Below are 24,025 nucleotides of genomic sequence, written 5' to 3' on the forward strand. Positions count from 1 at the left end.
GGTTATTTTCAGCTCTGCAGCGTCACTGAAACACACAAGTTTGCATCTCCAGTATTGCAACAGCGGGGCTGCCCCTCATTGTTTCTAACATCCAGCAGCATCTCTTCTATCCAGGAAATACAAATAAATTCTCACCACCGTTCCTCCCCGCCACGGTGTTTGCATCCACGAATCACAACAAAATAAATGCGGCTTTTCGGTGAAACTTCTGCTTTTTTTTTTTTTTTTGTAATGCTGATGTGTTTTCCCAGCTGGTAGGGCCACAGCTGAGCGAGCCACCCCTGATTTCTTTGGAGCAATCTTTACAACGCACAGGCAGCCCCAGACAGAAGTTCAGTGACAGTCATTACGCTTTACTGCGAGAGCGGGTGTTCGTTTGCTCCCTGCTTTGATTAATCAAGTTGGCAAAGCGCTGCCGTCCCCCCCCAAGCCTGGGACAGCGCACGCTCCCGAGGCTTTGCTCACTCTGCTGTATTTACAGCCAAGTGTGTTTATAGCAAATTAGCATATCTGGGGCTGGCTAAAAGGTGATCACTAATGGAAATCTGAGTTCCTTCCACTCTGTCAAATCCATCCAAGGTTTACCTCCTGATAAATTGGCATCTTTGCTGAGAAGGCCTGTGACTGACCATCTATGTGATAAAAGACCAATTTGCTGCTGTTTTCCCTTCCTTTGACATTTCATTAAGGAGAAAATAAAACCAGCAACTACGAACATGCTCTCATTGACGTTTGTTGCCCATAACGTGGTGAGTTGCCCCGATTAAGCGAGAAGCTGGCGAGGGGGACGTACCCTGTCTCCAGGATGACAAAACTCCCCTCAGTCCTCCCACGGCCGTGCAGCGTCTCAGGGCTTCGCAGAAAAGGCTGAGCCACCCCCCGTTAGCTCCCCCGCTCAGAGAATCACCTTAACTCACCCCACGGCCATGAGGTTGAGCTGTAGCCAACCCAGACCTCCGATCCTCGCTTCAGTCTGTCAGTAAAACTTCTAATTTATAGGTGTGCTTAGGACTTAAATTACTAGAGTCATTAACACTTTGTTAATGAGTCAATTAACATGCTTTGGGGTCTATGGAGAAAGGGCACTATAAATGTGCATAGTATCAAATATTGCAGAAATAAGTAACTGACTGTACCAGTATTCGGCCGGGAGCCACTGCTGGCTGCAGCGAGTGTACGTACTCTGCCTGAGCGGTCACTGAGGCTGTGGTGTCACCCCTACAAAGGGGGGTCACAGATGGGACCAGCGCCAGCACCACCACGCACACCTTCGTCACTGGGGTGCCCAGGATCCGCGCCGGCCGGCCAGCAGCACCAGGCTGGAGATGGAAACAAAGTCTGACATGAAACGTTCATTTTAACAGCAGCCAAAGGGGTGCTGGTAAACACAGCACGGGGCTGCGTTTCTACCTTGAAGCTTTTGCCACCCAAAAGTAAAGTTTTTAAGCATCCTTAAGAAGCCTGGAGCTGCATCCAGGCCAGAACTGAGAGCCCCCTCTCTTGGAGTGAGGGATAGTCCATCTCCCCCCTCCCAGATGCCCCGTCTGGCTCGTGCTGCTCCTCACCCTGCTCCGTCCAACTGGGCACAGACACAGAGCAAAGCCCCCGCTGCTCTCACCTCCCTTACAGCCCCCACATCCCAGAGGGGCAGCAGGTGGGCTCACCCCTGGTGACACCAAATTAACACACTAATTACCATGCCTGCTGCTAACATGATCCTCACGTCACCATGACCTGAATATTCTATTTTTTGTGACTTTTTTTGTTTCATGCTCTTGAGTTATTCCCACATCTCTGCAGCCCGGCTGCTTTCTCCTGGATCACCAATAAAATCAGGCTGACGGCTGTGCACGCTGATCTGCTCATGCTGATGGAAAACAGACCCGGGGCAATGAGTAGCAGCAACTTAATTGCAATCAAGGCCTGTCAGACTCATCAGCGTGCCCGATCAGCTGCAGCTGATGGGCCAGGGCTGTGAGCTGAGCATGCAGCAGGGAAAGCAGAGCTGTGTTTGAGAAGGTTGCAGAGCTGGGACTGCTGCTCCAGCATCTTGCTTCCAGTGCCAGATGCTACAGAGGATGGTTCAGGAAATCTCCTAAACCCTAGTAATTAGAGGCTGGCTTAAAATTTAAAGCATAAGACTTAATGTCTCTTACCAAATTTTGTATGTTAATTAACCCAGCTCTGCAAGACTCTTAAGTACCAAGAAGTAAATCTCGCTCTTTTTTGGAGCTCTGCACTCTTTTTGGTCTGAACAATGTCCTGCATAGAATATCCCACAGCCTAACTGCTCTCCATGGCCAGCACCAGTCTTCAAAAATCTGACACCAAAGGAGCTGCTGTGCTTTGCCCTGACAGCAAATTGTAAATGAGGCAGGAACTCATGAGAAAAGCAGCTCCCTCCCTGCTCTGCTGCTGGTGGAGGCAGTAGGTGCCTTGTACGCCCTGTCACTGAGAAGTGTCCTGCTTCTTTGGAGGGAAGAAAGATTCCTGGGACTGGGAAGAAAGCTGAGCTGGGGAGCTGAGCACGGCGGGAGGGATGAGGGATGGAAAAATCCACATCAGCATTGCTGCCGTCCAGGGAAATTAGAAGCTGCGCTTGTTCTCAGTGTGTGTTTGTGGTTTGTTCCCTTGCAGACTCGCTTTTCTTCCCTCTGCAAACAGGCGCTTGCACACCCAGCACATCGTCCCCTGCTTCCTCGGGGTGCCCCAGCGCAGCCCTGGCTGCTGGGCTGGGCTGCAGGGGCTGAGCGTGCCCTCGGCCACTGGGATGCAACGCTGACCCGGCGAGCAGCGCCCGGGGGAGCAGATATCCTGGGCATCCTTTGCAGCTCCATCTCGCCGATGGCTAAGAGCAGCCTCGGGAGAGGTTGGAGTGGTCCCTTCCCGCCCACCCATCTCCAGGGTCACGTCTGCTCCTACACGCCTCGTCCTCCCAGGGAACAGCCCCGCGTGAGCTCCCCCAGTTTTCAGCAGATGGAGTGTTGGAGGATTGAGCACAGCCCCAGGGAGGGCAACTGGGAACTGGGTGAGGATGCTGGTGGTCCCCAGCCGCAGCCTGGCTGGGCTCAGGGGGCTGCTTTGGCATCACAGCGTTTAGGATAAGCCCCCGTCACACACACGGGCCACCGGCACACGGGGTAGAAGGGGCCACCCAGCTCCCAGTGCCAGCTGCAGCCCCTCTGACCCCCGCAGATGTTGGTCTGCTGCAGAGATTGGAGCTGGCATAAAGCACTCGGAGACTTTGGCTCAAAAAATACTGAGTGGCAGCAGCGTCTGTAGCCACCGCAGAAGGATTTGGCTCATTTTTGCTGCATGGAAGTTAAATGTCTGGTTGGAGCTAATTATCTGCTCGCTCTCTGTAGTTAAGGAGAAAGTGCCACCTCCAGAGGGTGAACCAAACCTCAGAGGAGACAAACGTTCCTCGGAGGGGTCTCAGTCTTCTCCTGCTGACTTTGCACCCCAGCCTGGCACTGAGCTTACACCACATTTTGCTTATTGACCCAAACGACGAGGTGCACCCCAGCTCTGTGCGAGCCGCCGGGAGCCTCCCACCACCTCCTCCCGCTTTCTGTTCTTCGCAGTTTGTTTGGCCAAAGGGATTTGCCAAATGAGCATCTAATTCATGAATAGTTTAGCTCCCCAGGAAATGTCTCATTTCACGGTGAATTTATTATTCACCAGAAAGATTGCTCAGCTCTAATGCAGGTGGAGAGGAGGAGTTATTCCTCATGTGACTTCTCCAGTGGCTTCACCAGGTTCAAAGCTTTTAGGAGACTAAACTGCAGGGTACAAATTCTTCTGGCATACACCAAGGATGTAGCTGAGAGTGAAAGTTAGCTCTTGTTGATTTTAATTAATTTTCCCAGTGAAAGGACAGTGGGACCAGGTGCTCTTTGAGGAGTTTAGTCACTTATTTGGGTTAATTCTGCTTTTTATCGCAAGGAATTCAGTCCTCATCTTAGGCTTGTGTTAAACTGGATTAGTTTTACTGACAGTGCTGGAGCTTTCAGATTGACACCAGCACAACTTAGTTATATAATACAGCAAGGATAAAAATACATCAGGGTAAAATATCAACTGTTAGAGGAAATAACTAGAACGCCCACACATTTAATGCATTCTGAAGAAATGGGGAGAGAAATCACGGTACTGTAACGCACAGTGTTCTGGGGCATCTTTTATCAGAGGCTATCAAAGCACTTTACAAATCGTTACTTATTTAAGCCTTGTCACACGCTGGTCACAGAAGAGAACAATGCTGTAAGCAGGGCGTGAACCCATGAAGCATCAGCAGAGACAAGGAAATATTTAAACTAAAGAGTTTTCCAATGGGAAATGCTGTTTCACCAAGATTGAAACAGTTTGCCGGAGCACACTGATGTCAAGAAAGTTTTTGACAGAACAATTTCAAAACAACATCAAAACGGGATCTTGTGCAGCCAATATGTGGGAGAGGGGCTGGAGGTTTTATTGCAGTACAAGGTTTACTATGTCATATGTACATCCCGTGTAAATAGTTGTGGCTGACCTTAGCTAAATGTTTCCTTTCAGCCTGGCTGGGTGTGTGTTTCTGAGCGTAACGGTTCCGATTATTTATTTCCATAACTTGGGGGAAGTTGCTGTGAATTTGCAACTCGATTTGAGAGAATAAACATACTTTGCAATATCAGGATCCCCCTTACAGTTTCGGTAGATGCTCCTTCCTAAAGCCTCCTCGAAGACCCCTGTGTAACTCGCTGCACTTCTCTGTACCCCGAGCAGGGAAGGTCCTATGGAAACTCCAGAGTTTAATTCCATTAAAACTGAGATCCTCTTTCCAGGATCTTGCATCCGCGTGCTGACAATTTGATCCCTTAAACTGGTGTTTGAGCCTCTGATCCCATACCCCGACCTCTTCAAAGACAAGAGGGTCAGGGGTCTGCAGAGGAAGAGGGGAGAAGGGATGGTGCATGAGACGCAGCGGGGCTTTCCTGGAAAACAGACCCCATCAGTCACAACTTGATTGTGCCAACTATCAAATCCCAGCCACGCTACCTGCTTCATATCCTGGGAGAGTGTTTACTTCTCATTCCCTGATGCATTTGTGGCTTCTGCTTGCTGGGATTACAGTTCAGCTCTGTCTATTCCTCTGCCAAAGTAAAAGCTCAGCGCTCCCATCGACGCTGCCTGCACCAGGGAGAGCGTCCCGGGGTGGTCTCCCAGCACCAGGCGCTCACTCTTCAGCCCACGGGAGTTTTGAGATTAAAGGCCGTGTGATGTGACTCCGGTTCTCACCGGCACATGGTGGCAGATTAAAATCAGGCACCTGGAGCTGCCACTGCGCTCAACCCTTCCCCTCTGCCAGGCACTGCCAGCCCCGCAAACCCACCGCATCCCCTTGTGCGACGGCTCCTGGACTGCCATAAATGAAATGTCCCTGCCTCCGGGTGGTCACATCCATCAGCAGGACGGGGGCACCCAACAGCCTGATTTTAATCCACTGGCACATGTCTGCCGGGGACCTCTGTGAGGCCAACATAAATCAGCGTGGTTCTCTGGAAGGGAAAGCAATGCTGTGCTGATTTACAGCGGCTGAAAGCATCTCTCTTCCCTGGTCCTACCAGGTGGTGAAAACTCACTGCAATCAGCAGCGACGCTGATTATCGTCTTGCCACGGAAACAACCTTTGTGATGGTTTGATTAAAGACAGAAAGGGCTCGGCAGAGAGGGGGGATAGAAGGCAGGGGATATATTTCCAGCTCTGCCCCTTACCTTGCTCATTTTGCTTCCGCCTGTCAATGAATGCACCAGGAGCAGGTTTCCAGGTCAGACTGAGCCAAAACATCAAACCCAAATGCAATCAAGGTTCCCTCAGGTTTCCAGTGACTTTTGGGAGAAAGAAAACGACAACGGTCATTTCAGAACAGTCTTTTCTTAGAGCTATTTAAGCTTTTTAAACCTTTTCAATTATTCACCAGGAATAAACCAAAACAATTCAATTTTGAGACAACTCTTTGAACTGCCCTGCTTAAAAAAAAAAAAAGCATCCAAAACCCATCCAGGCACTGCAAGTCCCCCATCCTTTCCCCCTGTTCAAGCCAAAGGATGAAGGATGTTTGCAGGTACCTCCGGACTGCTGGGATTTGGGGTGCCCATGCCCTGCTCCCCAAAGGCTGGCTGTCGCTGTTAGTGTCCTGCCTCTTGGGATTAACCATTAGGGCCTGGCACCCTGGTGACGTGGCCACGTGCCTGAGAGAGGTGAACGCACCCTGCGCCCAGGGGGATGTGTTTATGTGTTTTGAAAGAGTTGAATATCATGAACTGAAAAACAACAACGAATTCACGTCTCAGGAACGGCTTAGATACGTACCCCGCTGCACCCACCCCCCCGCCATACATACAACCCTCCAAGGTTGCACTGGGTCCAGCACCCTTCCCTTTCAGAGGCAAATCTTCCCCTAGAAAATAGCCCCATTGCCGAGATGAGGATTTCTTGGGAAGGAGCCTGCAAAATCCATCCCTTGATTTTTATGTATTTCCTTTGAAAAAGGTTTCATCCTCTTCCCATCCCCTAAAGCAAGCTCCTGGCAGATTCTCCATCCCCCTCATCTCATGTCCTTCGCTGGTGTGGCAGCCCTGAGCAACATTTTTCTGTCAGGTTAGAGCAGATGTGGAGAAGGGAATTTATTACACAGGTACCAAGGGAGTTAATTTGAACTGTGTGAAAAGCCACGACCGCCTCATGTAATATTAGCACACAGCTCAGTTTAATGTGTTCTTAATTATAACTATTTTTCAGTTTTTCCTTAAGAAAACTCTCTGTGTTTTCAGTCTCTGCCCAGCAGTGCTGTTGCTGTCCTCTCTCCTGTTATATTATTGCATTTAAGATGCTATTTCTCTCTTTCCAAGCATTTTTTTTTTTTTTTTTGCAGGGCCCTCCTTCCCCTGGCTGTTTCCACCCAGCCAGCTTCAATACATCCAGCACTGCATCACCAGCATCAGATTTTGCTATTGCTGGTGTTGCTTTACATTCAGGTTGTACCAGAGTATCAAATTTAAGGTGCAGTCAGGAACAAAACCATTGAGGCCGTGTAGACATAACCAGGCAGATGGGCAGTGCCTTCCTGCTCTGCTTGGGCAGATTTTGAAGCTAATAATAATTGTAAACATCTCTCTCCATCTTGTTTAATCCTTATAATCTTCTTACCCTCCAGTCCAGATTGGTGTTTTCTTTGTGTGCTGAGATGATTCCTTGTAGCCAGGACACCTCTGCCAGGCCTGTACGCCCTGCATATCGCCTTCGGTGAGGTGTACCCAGCCAGCCAGCCAAAGACTTCAGCAGGGATTTCTTTCCCAACCAAACATCCTTCATCCTTCAAGGGGCAGGCAGGGCTGTGGCAGTTTGAGAGATGCCAGCAAGTTAAAAAAAGAAATAAACATTTCATGATGAGTACACCCAGAGAACAGGGGTCACATTTTATTCCCGGTTTTGTTCTCAATGTGCTTTGTAGCTTTTGGAGTGGCCAGTTCTTACAAGCCTTGCTGTTTTACACACCACCCCTAGGGTTATGTTATCAGATTACAAGTCTTCCCTTCCATTAAAACATGGGGTTTCTAGATTTTTGTGGTTGAAAATACGAAGAACAGAAGTTCAAAAATCCAGACAGCAAGCAGAGAAATTTGACTTTGTTTTTTTTAGACTCGGGGGAGGAGCTGACTGGGTTTTTTGAGCTTTTAATAGTAATACTGGAATCTGGTCACGTGGCTGATGAGCTTGGCCTTCGCAAGGTTGAGCGCTTGGGTCTCAGCTGACCGCAAAGGGAAGGGCAGGCACTGACCTCTCTAAAAAGTCACCAAATGCTTTTCTGGAAAAAAAGTCTTGGCCTTTGCTGGCTTCTCTTTCTTTTCTGCTGTTGCAAAGCAAAATTATTTTCTCATTTTGAAGTGGTTTGGGATCCCTGTGCGAGAGGTGCAGCACTCAGCGGTGATAAATGAAAATCCGATTCTCTCTTCTCTCACGTTCAGGCAGGGCCAGTGATGGGAGGCGGCACCATGGACTCGGCCAACAACAAATCCACCCACTCAGTACCTGGGGCACAGCGTTACAGGGAGCAGCAGCTTGACCAAAAGAGGCTCTTCAACCTGGGAGACAAAGAGATCATATCCAATTGCTGAAGGATAAAGGTGGATAAATTTGACTCAGAATAGATTGGGTGGTTTTTTTGGTTGTGGGTTTTTTAATGTTGTTGTTTATTTATCAGGAATTGGGTTGGATCCTCTAGCAGTGGAAAAACTTTAAGCTAAGCATGAATGTCTTGCTGAAAGGGAGAATTAAGTCGTGTGCCTTCTACTGTTCAGGAATTCAGAGTGGCAATCTCAGCCTTCCCCTCTGACCTTTTATTCGCTAGAACTGGCTGCATGCTGCGTTTCAGGTTGTTTCATGCCAGGTGCATCTTATAAAACAGTTTGTTCTGCATCCAGCTTCCTTTTCCTGCGGCTACTGGTCTCCCAACCATATGGCAGAGCTACACATCGACCCGTGCCCCTGAACTGCTCCTCCCAAGGCTGTTGGTACCTGCATCATCTTTACCTCCTGTGCCTCGGATAGCGCTGATTCACACTCTGACTTGATGCTGAATGTCATTCTGCTCTCGTTTGTACTCAATCAATTACATTTCTTTGGAAATAGATCTGCCTTGAACCCTGCTAGGAGGTATAACAAACCAGAATATGGGTATTGATAATTCCATGTTAATAACTTAAAAGAAGAAAGGTAAGGGTCCTTGAGCAAAGACAGAAAACATTAGAATAACGATCTCCTCGGGGCAGGGATTATCATGTTTCTCATGAGCATCTTTGGCACAGAGGAGTGGTCCCTGTTCTGCCTCTGCTGTCACAAATGATACAGCTAGACTGCGGGCCCTCTCCTCCAGCACGGAGACCAAAGGAGCTTCACTAACCCCAAAGGAAGCCAGACTGGTCCCCGCTGCTGCTGTCAGCTCTGCCACCACACGAAGACAGCAGCCACCCTGCATGAGTCCCGTCCCGGGGATGAGCCTGGCTTCCTGCAGCCCTGGGACAGGTCTGGAGACCCCAGCCCCTGTTCCCCAGGGATTGCCTCTCCTCGGGAGGTCCGTTCCTCACTCTCCTCCGAGGAAGGGAGAATCTGCCACACTGTAAGCAGTCTGGGGCAGTGAATGCCTGTGTTAATCCCTGCTGCTATTTATGGTGCTGTTTCCAGGACAGATAATAACAATAATATCATGCGACAAGTGTGTGACCACCCCAACAGCAAATGTGGGGTTTGATTTGTGGCTTTAATTTGAGACTGGCTAGTGCCAAATGCTGGCTCTTCACATTATGGCATGTTCAGGCTGCCTGACTCGGGTGTTTGAGGATGCAGCAGAGCATGCGAGAACAGGGATGGACTAATGTGCACCCTCTGGCCCTGCTGGACCTGTCCCCTGCTGCCCAGCATACCGGGTCCCTTCTGCTGCCTCTCTTCTGGGAAGTCCCTCCTGCAGCCTCCGTCTCATTGAATGGTTCCTGATCCACCAAAAGCAGATTATTTCTGCTCTACCGTATGCAAAAGCTGCCTACGTATTTACAAAGTCCATTACTTCCTACTACAAGCTCCAGCTCCCCCTTCCCACCCCCCTCCCCAGTCCCAGCTTTTCCACCACATCTGAGCAGGAAAATAAAAGAACAAAGACCAGTTACCTGGAAAACAGCAACAAAAAAAAAAGGTGAAAGCCAAGGTGAGGCGAGGAGATGTCAGTCCCATAGCAACAAGAGGTTTCAATTAATCACATGTAAATTGGGATGGAGTGTAAGGCAGGAAATACATTTGGCACAGTGCTGGTGGCCAGTCCTCAGCTGCGTGCCCGGTGAAGAGCAGAGAAGTGGTGTGGGAGCTGTGCCCTGGGGCTCTCCTCTCTTTGGCCATCAGCCCCAGGTTGCAGGGGGTCACTGGCCACCCTCCAGCCCTGAAATATGTGGCGATATCAGGTGCTGCTTCTAGTTAGAGAGCAGAGCTGACCGGACAGTCTGTCCCTGCAGTGGAAGAGGCAACATGGCACCTCAGTTCAGGAACAGGAGTACCTGCATGCCATACCCTCAGGGATGAGGTGGTTGTCCTGAGGAAGAGGCACAAAGCCGCTGTCTGTGCCTGCAGACCCTGGATCCAGCAGCTGGTTCCACCCCTGCCTGGCAGAGTGATGAGGTCCCAAAGATACCCGGTTCCTACAGGCTTTGTGCATCCACTGAAGGTGGGTGAATTTGGCTCTTCTCGGATGCTTGGGCCGACAAGGCACGACCCTGTGGGGGACCAGTCCCTCAACTGGAGCAGGACACGGGCATTTGCCCCACAGCTACAGTGGCAAAAGTGCTGAGCCTGAGTCTGGTGTCCCCAAACAGTGGAGAAACCCCCAAAGCCATGCTGGGAAATTCCCCGGGGAAGGGGTGCAGGGTCTGGCTGGCAGGAGCCCGGCAGGCTTTCCACCCAGAAGGAGGGAGCTCCTTTAACTGGTGCTGCATAGAAATCAAAGCAGGACCCACCATTGCAGGAAGAAATGTCTTTCCATTCATTCAGCGATCCCGGAGGAAGCCGGGGCTGCGCAGCAGGCGATGGGAGTGTTTGACTCTCTTTTGCTGAAGTCCTGCAGTGTTTGGTTGGTTCTGACTGTGGCATCTCCACTTGCCGGGAGCTGTAGGTCAGGCAGTGCAGCTCCCTCCGGGCTGTAAACCTCCCCGGCCTGTCTGCCTGCCTGGGAAGATATCATAAAATATTGATTATTCTCAGCACACGCCTGTCCTCCAGACGTTTAGCAGCTCACTCTTCCTGCAGTCAACAGCAAGGCAGAGGCCCCTGCTTCTGAGCAAATCCTTGCTGGGTGAATGGAAGTGCAGGGACAGGTAGCTTGGTGAACGCAAAAACAGTAAAGGGTTTTGAAACACGTAGGTCTGGGCATTTTAATTTTAATGAGGGAAGAAATACAGCAGCTGAGAAGCTTGTAGGGGCACTGGGCAGTCGATGTGCGTGCAGGCAGATGCAGTATCCACAGAGCAGCAAAGTACCTTGTCTGCTTGAAAGCAGGACCAGATGAAGTGCTGCTACCCTGGCGCATTAACCCCTGCCCGCACGGTCTCTGCTCTGTAACACTGCTCGCACCCATTACTGCTCTGTGTGCAAAGCAAGGGCTGTGCAGGGCCAGGCCACGGGTGCCACAGGCTCTGATGGCCCCGCATTAGCCCCCGCTGCAAGAGGACACATGGCCTTTCTTCAAGCTTTCAGCAGTCAGCAGTGAGGGAAGGGGTTGTACAGCCCCCTCCTGCCAGAGCAGCCCCAAGCGAGAGCACTGGGCTCACCCCTGACATCCAGTGTACAAGCAGTTTCTTGAAGTGATGATTCTCCAGCCTCTCTTGCCATGTCAGGAGTGACTATCCTGCTCCTCACAGGTTCCCCGGGGCATTCAACACCCGCTTGTGTAGACAGGAGTGCTGAAGGGACTTGTGCTGGCCTGCCAGCCACCAGCACAGAAAGTATCTCCTGGATCACATCTCTTGCTCTAGCCCTTGGGCGTTTCTACCTTCCCAGCTGCTTTCCACAGATCCACCCTCAATCAGCATGTAAATTGGCTAGGAAGTCAGCCTAATTCTTTCGGAAGAGCCCAGCTTTGCTGGAAAACTTTGCTGGCATGCAAAGCAGCCGTGCCCCAGCCATCTTAGAAGCCGGGTGCCCAAGTCTCTCTGGCTTGTGAGTCCTGATGCTGGCTCTTCCCCTCCACACTCTGCAGACCTGCTACTGGTGAACAGCAACAGTATCTCCTGCGGAATTTTGGAGCATCCCAGAGCGGGGAGATGAAAGGAGAGGAGAGTGGAAGTATTGCTGCAAAACAGTCTCAGGAAAAAGAGGTCAAAGCACCTGAAAATGAGACAGCACATGGCTTTGTTTCCTCTCTCAGCCCTGCAAACTGCTGTGTAAGAACTGCCTTCTTTATTTGGAAATGTTACTGTAAAATGGGTCCCAATGGTGTTTTGAAAGCTCGTGGTTTGGCTATGAGCAGGAGCATCAACAGAGATTGCTGGGATTCCCAGATGGATGGAAAACGTGTTTATTTCTGCCAAGGCATTTTCTACGTGCTCTCTGCATTAATCTTGTAGGAAGTGGCAGCGAGACAAGAGGAGAGCACGTTCAGTGGGGGCCTGGCAAACCCACAGCATGGTGTTTCTTCCTGCTCCAGCCCTGCTCCTCTGCTGCGCAGCTTTTCATCTGCAAATTCTCTGATGCTGCTGCCAAAAGGGAAACCCAAAATTCATGGCCAAGAGGATGAGTTGCAGCAGCAGATAAGTTGTTTCGTATTTGACTGCGGCGCGCAGCTGTGCCAGGCTCTGAGCTTTCTCCCCCTGCTACATCGGAGGCTCGTACATGCCTCTGTGCTGCCTGGAGCTGAGAGTTGTCCTGGCGAAGGCGTAGAGGTGCTCATCACCCAGCCCTCTCCTGGCAAAGTGCTGAGGGTCGGTGCTGAAAGCAGGACCAGGGCACCGTCCAGGATGAGGGGGACTGGGCAGAGGAGGATGGCGGCAGCTCTCCAGCAGGGCACCAGCAGGGAGCAAGAGCTTGTTCAAGCCCTTTTTAGCAGCCCCTTCAGCTGCTTACCTGCACTTACCAGCTGTGGTTTTAGCAGCTGGTTCTACCTGGCTGGGCAGGACAACCCCCTGCACATCTGCTGCCACTTGAAGCTCCTCTGGAAACATCCCCCTCACTGACTTTGGAGATTTAGCACACAGCTTGATGGAAGAGAGAGGCTGCAAGCCAGTGACGGGGTAGGGACCAAACAGCAGCCCTTGATACAGGTTTCTAGCTGCCTGGAGCGCTGCAGCCATGCTGCGAAAGGAGTATGGAGGCACAGAACCTGCCCCAAAAGTCTCCCAATCTAATCCTTAGATGCGATCATGACTAATAAATGATAAAGTGATGAAGATGTTAAAAAGATGACGAATGACCAAAGGAGGCAGCAGTAACCCTGCCGACTTGCTCAGCTCTGATGCAAGCTCCTTTTGACAATTCAATTATAACGTGATGCTAATTACTGAGCTGATGGCATTGAGTGCCAAGGCAGAAGGGCACTACAAGAAAGGGATATTGATAGGGGAAGGTGGCAGCAATAGCGCTTCCCGCCCAGAGAGATGCCAAACTGCATCAAGTGAGCACTGAAAAGGAGCCAGGATCTGGGGTGGAGTGTGGTGGGGAACAGTAACGTTGGATGACAGCTCAGAAAGGGAACGATAATGAATGTGATAGTTGTCTGAAACAGAGGCTGATCTTGCACAGGCAGAAGGCAATTAACCAGGAGAGGGTTTCAGATCCGGGCTGGCGTCGATGCCTCTCTGCTGTCAGCCCTTTAAAAGCCTGCAGCTGGGCATTTGCACTTCTCCTCTCAAATCTGGTGCTCCCCACTGAGCACAATCACCACACAATGGTCAGGGACCAAACCCAGACCTCTGACATGCCAGGAAAGAGCCGGGGGACTCGTTCTTAATCAGATGAAAGCCACTGAAGGGTTAAAGTCACTCCACTGTGCCTCAAGTCCCATTGCTCACTGCAACATGCATAACAGTGCCTTCCCTGAAAACAGGGTCACCAACACGCTCACTTTCACTAATTCCATATTTAAAACACGGCTTCTCAATCAAAGAGATGCTATTACCCACAAAGCAGCTTAAATTGTCCCCGAGATTTAAATACAGCCTGTTGCATAAAACATCTTTTTATCAATTTCACTTAGGGCTGACAAGCGCTCCCCCGCGCACATCCTTTTAATAACGTCAGTGCGCTTCGCAGAGCCCTGAAGTGCATTCCTCTGGGAAGCAAATATCCTTAAGGGCACCTTTTGTCATTGTTCGTTTTCTCCAGTCACTGAAGAGGGATTGTGCTGAGAAGTGCTGGGCTCCTATTGCATCACATGGCATTTCGGGAACAGGACGCTTCGTTTCCAGGAGGTGGGTGGAGGGTGCCAGGCTGGAAGAAACATCCTCAGGTGCCGTGCAGGGCATGAGAAGGGATATTTTGCTTCTTCTCTAGCCCACTGTCTGCCCAGTGAGAAATTCATGTTTGGTTTGTGTCTGGTATAAGTGAGCAGAAATTTAGAGCACTGTCATGGCGAGGATGGACCTTCCTCCCCGAGGATGCTCTCAGCACCACCAAGCCTGACACAAGGCCTAGCCCCTACAGGCCCAGCTGCCCATTTCTTGGCAAAGGAGCATCAAATCCCCCTACCCTGCGCTCCAGGCGCCGTGGCTCTGCTAGTTCTGTGTCACTTATCAGGCATCAAGTGATGGGCTCTTTCCCAGAGCAAGGGGCACAAAGTTTTGAGGTAGGTTGGGGAATCATTTGGGAATCAGTTGAGTGTAGCACTCCAGCACTTCAAGAGGAATCAAAGGGAGAAGTAAGACTAATTTTATCAAATTGTATGGGGAAAACAGGATGGAGGCAGTGTTACCTCGTGGATAGCGTGCTCATCTGGCATTTGGGGAACTTTGGTTTATTTTGGCTTCTGCAGATGGGCTCGATAGATGACAATTGGCCAAAATGTTGGTATTCTGTGCTTTAGCTTCCCCACCTGCCAAATGAAGAGAACAAGACAAATGAACTGATGAAGAGTGCTGCATGAGAGAGAGATTATGTGGTTAATTAACAATGGCAAGAGTTCAAGGTACAGACTTCCATGACATTTTCTCTCAGGCCACAGCACTCTCGTCGCTGCATGCTGGAGGGCTGGGTCAGGAGCAAGCCCAAAACCTGACGCTGCCAGCAGCTCGGTGCTGGAGCTGGCTCGCCGTGCAGATCATCCATCCGTGCACTGACCCCAGCCTGGCTCTGTGAGCAGGCTTGATTACAGCATCACAGGCACTGCCAGCCACTGAGGACCAGACAGAAAAGGCATTGACTACTCAGGCTGTCAAAAACGGCTGGCGGCTGGCGCTGCAAACTTGTATGGCATCCGGACATTGAGTTGGACTCTCAGCAGCTGCTGTACATAAAGGTTGGAGATGGAAGGGACAGGAAATACAGGAACCTTTTTTAAACTCCAATGAAAGAAGGCTTTTTTAAAAATAAAAAAAAAAAAAACCAAAACCAAACCCAAAACCAAGCACAAAACCCACAAACCTCATTATTTTAAAAAATCCATGAGAAATGTACTGGAAAATCTGTATTGCCTGCTGTTTAGTTAAACAGCTCCCGTCCTCTCATTAGCTGCTAGAACTTTGTTTATCAGAAGAACTGCATCTGTAGAACAATTTCTTTCATATTAATGCCCATAGGCTCCCTGCCAGGGAGCTGTGCTCTCCATGAATTTCTGACCATCTGTGTCCCCTTTGATGCTTTGGGTTTTTTTTTTCCTGAGCTTTAAGCTGACATTTGCTCTCTAGGATTAGGAGGTCGCCATCTTCATCACTCTGAGAGAAGGGTTTTCACCCCAGAGCCTCCAAGCCCAGCTGCCAAAACTACCACAGCATTAAAATTGCTTGCAAAGGGATGCTGGGAGCTTTGAAGTCTCACTACAGTCAGTGGGATGTGAGGATGCTTTACACCTCTGCTGGATGAGGCTGTATGGAACCATCGCTGCCTTCCTTATTGCTGCTGGTCCCCACAAGAAGCCCAGGGTGAAGCATCTCCCACCTTGGGAACAGGACTAGCACTAACCTGGGTGTTGGATTTGGGAGTGAAGCAGAAGTAGAGTGTGAATGGACCCCGGGGAGGGAAGCTGAGTGGAAGGGAGAGGAAGGTCTGAGGTCTGAGAGAACGATGATGATCAAGGGCTGGTCTGTGGAGCAGGAGCCAGGCAGGTTTCAGGTGACTTCTCCAGAACCCTACGGCTGGTTTAGGTATCAGACATCTGGCTATTGTCTCTTGAAGCAAATTCAATGATATTCCCTCACTTGTGCACGATCTGCTGTGGGGTCATGCTGCAGTGTATTTGCCAGGTAGAGACCACAAAAGCAACACTGTGAGACTCAGCCATGAAACCCTCTTACCACATACTGCAGCCCGTGTCCCAGGGGCTTCTTGAAACCATTCTGCTAACAGGCCAGACACTGATGCAAATGAAATGTGTTCACTGCTAGAGTCCAGCAAGCAAGGTCACAGCTTTCTTTTGGATGGGAGCTGAGGCTTGGCAGGGCCAAACCTTTGAGAAATCAGTTTTCTATTCTTTTTTCCCTTTACAAAGCAAATTTCAAAGTCTCTGTGCATCTTTCTCTGCCTTCCAGCACGGCCAACGCCGCCTGCCATCCTCCTCTTTAAATCAGCACCCCTGTTGTCATTGCAGAGGTGCAGAGTCAACGCAGCAGGAGTGTAAACCAGACAGATTGGGGTTAGCACCAGCTGCAGTGGCTAAGTGGACTGACGGATGCTTTTAATAACCGCAAATGCTATTCTTGGTGCTGATGATTTAGCAGTTATCATAAGATACAGAGGGAATTAAAATGAATCTAAGGAGAGTACTTACTTTTCATCTATGCCCGCCTGCTGCCCGCTGGCTTGGCTCTGGCTCATGCTATTGCTGCAGGGAGATACCACTGCCTTTCAGCAAAGAATCAAAATCCACAATCGCTTGATTTAACAGCTGGAATATTGCAGTCTTCCTTCTGTACATGGTCATCCAAGGTCACTGAAAAACATTGCAAGGTTTTATGTTTTGATTTTTGTTTGAGCCTAGAATAAAACCTCCTCATCACAGGAGCAAACGACACAAAACTCAGGCCAAGCTAAGGTATGTCATTAGTCACTTGGTTAAAACGCATTTTTTTAGTAACTCTATTGGAGTGTGTGTGAATTTTTCATACAAACAGTGGGTTGCAGTGCTCCTTTCTAGTCCAAGAGAGATTTTAAGGCCAATCAGGAATGATGAAGTAGCCCCTCTCCAGGTTTGAGTGAAAACCACAGGGAGACAATCCCCTTCATGCAAGCATGAACTGTCTGGGAGCCAGAGCCCCAGCTCCCCGACCATGGTTCTCGCCTTCCTGGATGGAACTTGCTGCCCTCAGTGTTAGCAATTGGGGTCTCCATAAAGATCCTCTAAGGCAGCAGAATTCCTTGCACTGAAAGGTTTCAGAAAGCAGAGACATTGGGTCTTAGGAATCTATGAAATGTTAACATTTTTTTTCCCACCAGTTTTGAACAGCATGGGTCCAGTAAATCTATTTCTACTCCTGCTCTGAGCACTGCAGGAATGTCTGTAAGGCCCCTGTCTAGGTGGCTAACAGTGCAGGTTTTTAAGCATGCACGGTACTACAGCAAAGACAAGCCAGAAAATGAGGCAGGGCCAAAGAATCAAGAAATTAGGCAAATGCAAGAGAACAAATATGAAGTGAGAGACTAATTGCAGGATCAAAACAAGCACAGCTCTGAAGGCAGAAACTGTGTGTTACAGGACAAGCGCAGCCAGAATAGGACTAACGTTACATCTCTGGAATTAACACTCGTAAGAGTGCAGAATACTGGCTTGTAGGCCATCACGTTTCAGTGGCTCAGTAAATCCTCCAGCTGATGCCCAACAGTAGCTGCCTGAGCTCCCAGGACCCGTCTGCAAGATAACGCACCCAGGCTGCGGGTAGCAAGGACTGAGCCTTCACTCTGCCCTCAGTCGGGGTGGCTCGGCTGGCAGCACCACCACTTAAACACTACTGCCTTCAAGTGTGTGCTTGTAGCCTGCAGATGGGACTATCTGAGGGCAGACAGGTCAGGACTTGGCTACATCTGATTATTCCTTTAGATTTACCAGTACTGGCTACGTGCACTAAAACGATGAGTTCCTGGGGCAAGTCAGGCAACAAAAGGTTCATTAAAATAAAGTGGGTTAAAAGGTCACCTTTTTGCTTCACATAGATGCCTGAAAGGAACAGGGAGAACCCAGCTTTCAGGCATTTACTATTGCATTTTTTCATTGCTCTCCAATAATTTGAATTTTTGCATTCATTAAATCGGCATTATCAATTCTCAACATTACCGCTTGCCTCATTTCCTCTCTCATACAAGATCTCAATTTATTCCATTCAGATCCTCAGAGACAGCTTCCTGTGTCCCTGTTCTAACCCTCTTTAATGTTTAACTCTTCTCCTGGCGCACCCCAAGCCTCCCAAGGAGCAGGGGTCACAACGAGCTGCCCTGGGGATGCCCAGCCCTTACATCCCTGGCTGGGGAAGGAACAGCCTATTCCCCCCACCTCCAGCCTGCACTTTCCCTCGCCTCCTGGGTTTGCTTCTCCACCTCTCCACCCTGTGCCCTTTCCCCATGGCTTAGGCATGAAGTTAATCTCTCAGCTGTAATAAAGGGGAGTCAAGTTTTGCCACAGCTTATGGACACAGCCCCATCTCCCCTCCACTGGGCTATTTTTCCATTGTCTATTTTGAAAGAGAAGGGAAATTGTGTTTGGAACATTGAAAGCATCTTAAAAATGAGGTGACATTGTCGTTGCTGGTGCTTCCATGGCAACGTGCATTTGTTTCTCAGAGCTGTTTCATAATAATTAATACACCACTTCCATTCACGTGGCCCATGTTCAGAGTGCACAGCGCAGCCCCCACTGGGACTTTCTTGGGTCGCATGAAATATTTATACCAAAGAATCAGAAGAAGGAACTTTTCTGGTGTGTTCTGGCCACTGGGACAAAGCAATGACACAGAGCCACCCTGCCCAGCTAGCAGGAGCACATTCGCTGACAGTAGCTGGGCAGAGCCCGCAATGCCATCCCTCCCAGGCGACCACAGGGCAGCCAGACAAGCCCCAGTCCTGTTGATCACACCAGGATGCAACAAGGCAGGACTTGTTACACAGTCACACAACGAATCCAGGACTCTCCTCTTCATGCACAGACAAACACAAGCTGCTCTATCTTGCCACGCTGCGCTGACGTGTCTAAACGTGGCTAAAAGTGAGGGGATTCGGGGAACTGCACCAGCAAAATCCTTAGGCACTGAGAACTTGTGCATCTTGTGTTCCCTCCCTGCTGCAGGCTCTGGGGGAGTGTTCAGCCGAGCGTGGGAGGGCGCGGGGGAGAAGTGGATCAAAGATGCGGTCGCCTGCCATAGCAGTAATAAAGACAAAGCTGCGAGCGCAGCCTGCAGATGCACTGCCTCTGGGCTGCGATCCTGCCAGATCCCACACGTGAAGAAGCAGGCTTTCAGCTGGCAGAACGCAGATAGGGATTGCCAAAGAAAATTCAGGTGCTGCAGGCTGTGGCTAGGAACGATTCGCGAGGTGCTACTACACAGTGTCAGCTCCAGCATGAAGCCAGGGGGGTTTCCTGCTCCAGCAACTCCAGGCTTTCAGGGGACACATCAAACCGAGCGGTTGGACTCAATACGGCTATCAGATATCCAATGGCACTTTCACAGGAGGAGGAGGGTGAGCCCCAGGGTCCTGGCTGAACTCCAATTTAGATAATTACGTCCTGCCAACCTTCATTCTTTCTGCAGCTTCAATTGGATACGGGATTTGGAGGCTTTTCTCTGCCGAGATGTATTTCTGGCCCTTTTTCCTGCTGACTAGACTCTGAAAATAAAAAACCCAAACCCAACCAAACCCCCAAAAACCCCCCCACCAACCCTTCATGCGAAGCCTGGCCTGTACCCCACCAGCATGTCTGGGAAGGAATCAGTCATCTTCAGAGGCTCTGAAACGCACTTCACAAGGCACTTCCATAGGAGTCCAGGTCCCTCTCCGTCACTCGCTGCCCACATCCTTCCATAAACAAGAGGCTCTGCCACAAACAGCTTACAAATACTGCCCTACTCCTCGGCTAAATTACCAACATCCTTCACCAGACATTGTAAAGATCCACAAGTGTTGGACACTTCCTAAAGAGCCTGGCATAGCAGAGGTGCAAGCCAAGAACTCTGCTCTCCCTCGTTGACCTTTCTTCTTCGGAGTGAAGTGCTCGAATGGGGGATATTAAGTGATCAACAACAAGCGTAAATTAGGGTAGCGAAAGGGAGAGACCTCTCGCTGGAGCTGTGCCTTGGTATCATTTAAACAGGCTTGAGAGGCTTAATTGTAGGCTCTGGCAGAGCACAGACAGGCTGCTTCACCCCATGCTCGTGTAGTCACAGCTACGAGCAGGAACTGCCCCAGCTCCCGCAGTTACACAGTCATTCACTGCCTAGCAGTGCTGGTGTAACCGAAACATTCCCATGTCCCTGGGAATTATAGCAGAAAGAGGGCTGATAAGTCTCAACTGGCTGAACATACAAAACCCCTGAAGTCCCAGACAGTGTGTGTTTGTTTGCTCGCTGCTGCGGCTCCTTGTTTTCTCGCTGCTCTGGCTCCTGTTGTCAGAATCTGTCAGGAGATTTTGCTCTGTATTTCACTATGATGGGAGCATGTGCAGTTTGGATTCTGCTCAACCCCTTTTCATCGGCTAATTTGAAGCTGCAAAGCAAGGGGCCAAAATCCCAGGAGACAGAAGCTGTTCCTTTGAGCCTGCCTATGAACATCTAAGAGGTTAATGAAGAGATCCTCAAAGTTGCAAGAATTGCATGGACAGTCCATAAAGTGCAAGGGCTTTCCTACATCAAAAAGTCAGAATTATTTCAGTTCTCTCCCACCTGATGATCTCTCACAAGCCTTTATCAGACTGACAGGGCTTCTCCTGGTGCCATGTGTCACAGGAGACATCTCACAAGTCCTCACCCTCTTCCTCCTGGGAACAGTGCTTTCATATCAGGCACTTCCAAAGCCCTTGTCAGTTCTGAAAGATAAAACAGCAGCTTTTATTTCTTCATGTCAGCAACCACCCTTCCCGACTCTGCTTTTACATACAGACTGCCTTGTTTACTATAAAGAATGTTCTTACGTTGAGTCCCTGGTTCACTTGAGGTGTAGCTGCACCAAAGAGCGTTTGGCCGCTCCCCTCCCTTTTGTTTCTGACTGTTCACCTCTGGCAGAGACTCACTTCTTGATATTCCCCTTCTTACCATGCTTCCTTTTGCAAAACACACTAGTTTCATCCCTCTGATGACGCAATGAGCTAGGCAGTATCTTCAGGGACTTGCAACATTATTAATGCCTAAAACCCAGCAGCCACATGCAACACTTTACTCAAAGAGGGTTTTGTTTTGTTTTAAATTATAAAGTTAAACATCCGTTCTCCTAACAACTACAGAACTTGGCAGCACTGTGACAACGCCCTTCCTACAAGGCTCTTGACGGTTTTTCTCAAGGTTGTACATTATCAGACTAATTTAAATAGAAAAAAAGTTCAAAGCACAGACAGGTTAAATGCTTTGCCCAAAACCACAAAGAAAGTGAGTGGCAGGGTTGGGAAAAACCGAGGTCTCTTCCTACCCTTAGTACTACATTGTTTCAGAAAAATCAAAACGTTAAGCTGGAATTTTGATGTCCTTTCCACTTCCAGTAAAGGAAAACAGTCAAAGCACAGGATTCAGCATTGATACACTGTCACAGGCTCTGGCCAGCATGCAGTTAACCTGCCCTGTGAGATCAGCTCAGAAAGGCTCAGCAGCATGCCCTAGACCTAGAATTAATAGAGAAGCTCATTCTTCAGCTGGAGCAAGGTGATGCCCATCTCTTCTGGGGAAGATAACTGCTGGTGCCATTCAGTCCAGTCACACCTGAAGTCCATTTATGAGTAACTGCACACAGAGGTTTTCGGATGACACCCTCCACCCCAACCGCACAGCAGGATGCGTTTTTGCAGCACAGATTATTGCCAGACACTTCTGATTGCACATCATTTCAGCATAGATTATGGGTGTAAAACCATAGCATCCGTTCACTTCCTTTGCATATCTGCCACATGTTAACTGAGCTCTCAGGAAACTGTGCAGTGCAGCCCTTTGGGCTGCGGAAAGCTACAAACCACCCTCAGCCTACGGTTCATTTTCAGGTAGGGATATGGAATGAGGTGCCCATGCCTCGTTCTAGGAAGCACAGTAACAGATGTAATTGCTCCCACTTAATTAAAAAGGGTGACCTTTTGGGTTGCAGCCGTCCTATAGCGAAACAACTCTTCCTCCAAGCTCATTGTTTAGGATGATCAGGCGGAGTGTAGTAGAGAGCACCAGTGCATATCATGAAGAGAAGGTAATTGTGCTTTCACCTGCTATTACAGAGACAGGTTTTCTACTCAGGCTTGCAGATGACCTTCTCCAATCAAACATTAACTTTGCAGCAAACAATCATTAGGGAGCATTTGCAGGCTTTAATAATTAACGCTTTTATTAATCCACTGACTCCACTTCAAGCAACAGGTCTCGCCAAAATTAATTCTGTTGCCATTTAGAGGAGAAAGAAATGAATACTATTTCAAGGCAGAGAAGGAAAAAGGTATTTAGATTCCACTGCACTTTCTAAGGGTACTGGATCTGCTCCTAGAACTGTAATTAGGCAACTTATTAACTGAACTGCCAAACATAAGGCTAAGTAATTTTCAAAGCCTGGGCTTTGAGAAACAGTATTACTGGCAGCCATGCAATCCAAAATCCAATCAAGAAAGACCACAAACTTTCAACAGGCTGAAACTCCATCAGCTGCTTATTGGCTGCAAAAAGCAAGGGAGATGAAGAAAGAGGTCCAGCTAAGCAAATTAACTCCTTTAGAATAAGGGATCTGCTTCTCTAAAGAGCCAGGCAGTGAGCGGAGGGAGATGTACATCTTTGGAACTGTACTGCGTAGAAAGCCCAGCTGGGAGGGAATAACTTCTACCTGTCAAGCAAGCTATCTCAGCTCAGTGATTACTTTGGCTTGTGGGACTCTGCAGTTGTGCTGAGAGCCCCAGGAATTTTAAAGGTCAAAAAAAAAAAAAGCAAGAGACTCCCCCCTCGCCGCGCCAGAATGCTGTTGCTCAGTTGCCAGTGATGATTTTGAATCCCTGTCCAACAGCTCTTTTAAGTGCTATCACAGAACAAAGTTGCTGTTTCACAAGCTCACTAGAGAGTCAACCACATCAGACACACAAGCTGGTAAGAACTCGATGCTATTTCTTACCCTTACCTTTTGTGCTCCCTTGGATCACCATCTATTTAAGGGCAGGGCAGGCACATGGCTGGCACAACTGAAATACAAAGAAATTGCAAAACAAACTCAGCTAAGGGCAGAAGGGAATCAATAAGCGTTGGTTAATGTAACTACTATAAACATGCAATGCTGAAAAAAAATAAGGAGGAAGCGCTGAGAAAATTCAGTTTAATCCTTCTCCCTCCTATGTCTCCCCATTGTCTCTCCAGTTTCTAGGGGGCAAGAAGCTGCCTTACTGTTTTTCAGCTAAAAACCCCCTTTTTGCAGCAAGTCACAGTGACAGGGCTGAGAGCAGAACCTAGTCTTGCTTAGGGCTTTGCAGAGCTTTGCTTGAACCACCAGATAACACTTCCTTCTGAGTGGTTTGGTACCTGTGGGATAATTGAACAGGCTCCCTCTGCAGTGAGTAACTCTCGTCTTTGTGTTTGGATACTTGAGGAGCGTTTTGACTTGCTAAGTATTGCTGCCATTTAGAAACACAGCATGAGAATCAGACTGTTAATGCATTACTTCATGCCATAATATGTAGTCAAGCTCATGGTTTCAATTCCTCCATCTTCTCCCCTGTCAGTGCCTAAGTGGGGGTCCTGCTGTTCTCCATCGTGTTACTACGTTTCCTTCCTTTTTACTTTAGCTATGGTAAATCAGAAACAAATTAAAAAGAGAGGGACCAGAAGATATCAGACTCTTTCATTAAAAATATGCATATATTAAAGTTTCCCTTTTATTGTTACTAAAGTTCTGCTGCTGTGGGCAAGATAAGACATAGGAGGAAGCCAACTATTTTACAAAATACCTACCAGAGAAATTCCTACCTATAAACCATTACATGCACCCTCTGCATTCCTGTATGTCTGAGCCCAGCGAAGTCCCCCTCAGAAATACTGCACATTTTAATAATGTTCTAAACTTTTAAAGCAGCAATAAACATGGAGCGAGCTTTAAAATATTTCCCTGAGAAGACAAGAAACAAAAATCCCATTTTACAGATGGGTAAGCAAGTAG

At 49.0% G+C, this 24,025-nt stretch overlaps 1 long non-coding RNA gene across 2 annotated transcripts; it reads right to left on the reverse strand.

Moving 5' to 3' along the window:
- Nucleotides 1-7,197: 7,197 nt before the first annotated feature.
- Nucleotides 7,198-23,053, reverse strand: LOC141954678 (uncharacterized). 2 transcript variants are annotated; one of them, XR_012632225.1, is made up of 7 exons: nt 22,997-23,053; nt 20,590-20,732; nt 16,494-16,655; nt 14,484-14,603; nt 10,540-10,748; nt 8,002-8,124; nt 7,198-7,374 (listed from the first exon to the last, which is right to left on the reverse strand). It is a non-coding gene; the product is annotated as an uncharacterized LOC141954678 (long non-coding RNA). The 2 variants fall into 2 exon arrangements; XR_012632224.1 differs by lacking the exon at nt 7,198-7,374 and having other exon boundaries at nt 7,827-8,124.
- Between the last annotated feature and the right edge of the window lie 972 nt (nt 23,054-24,025).

This window comes from Strix uralensis, chromosome 25 (assembly GCF_047716275.1).
Source record: "Strix uralensis isolate ZFMK-TIS-50842 chromosome 25, bStrUra1, whole genome shotgun sequence".
NCBI classification, from domain to species: domain Eukaryota; kingdom Metazoa; phylum Chordata; class Aves; order Strigiformes; family Strigidae; genus Strix; species Strix uralensis.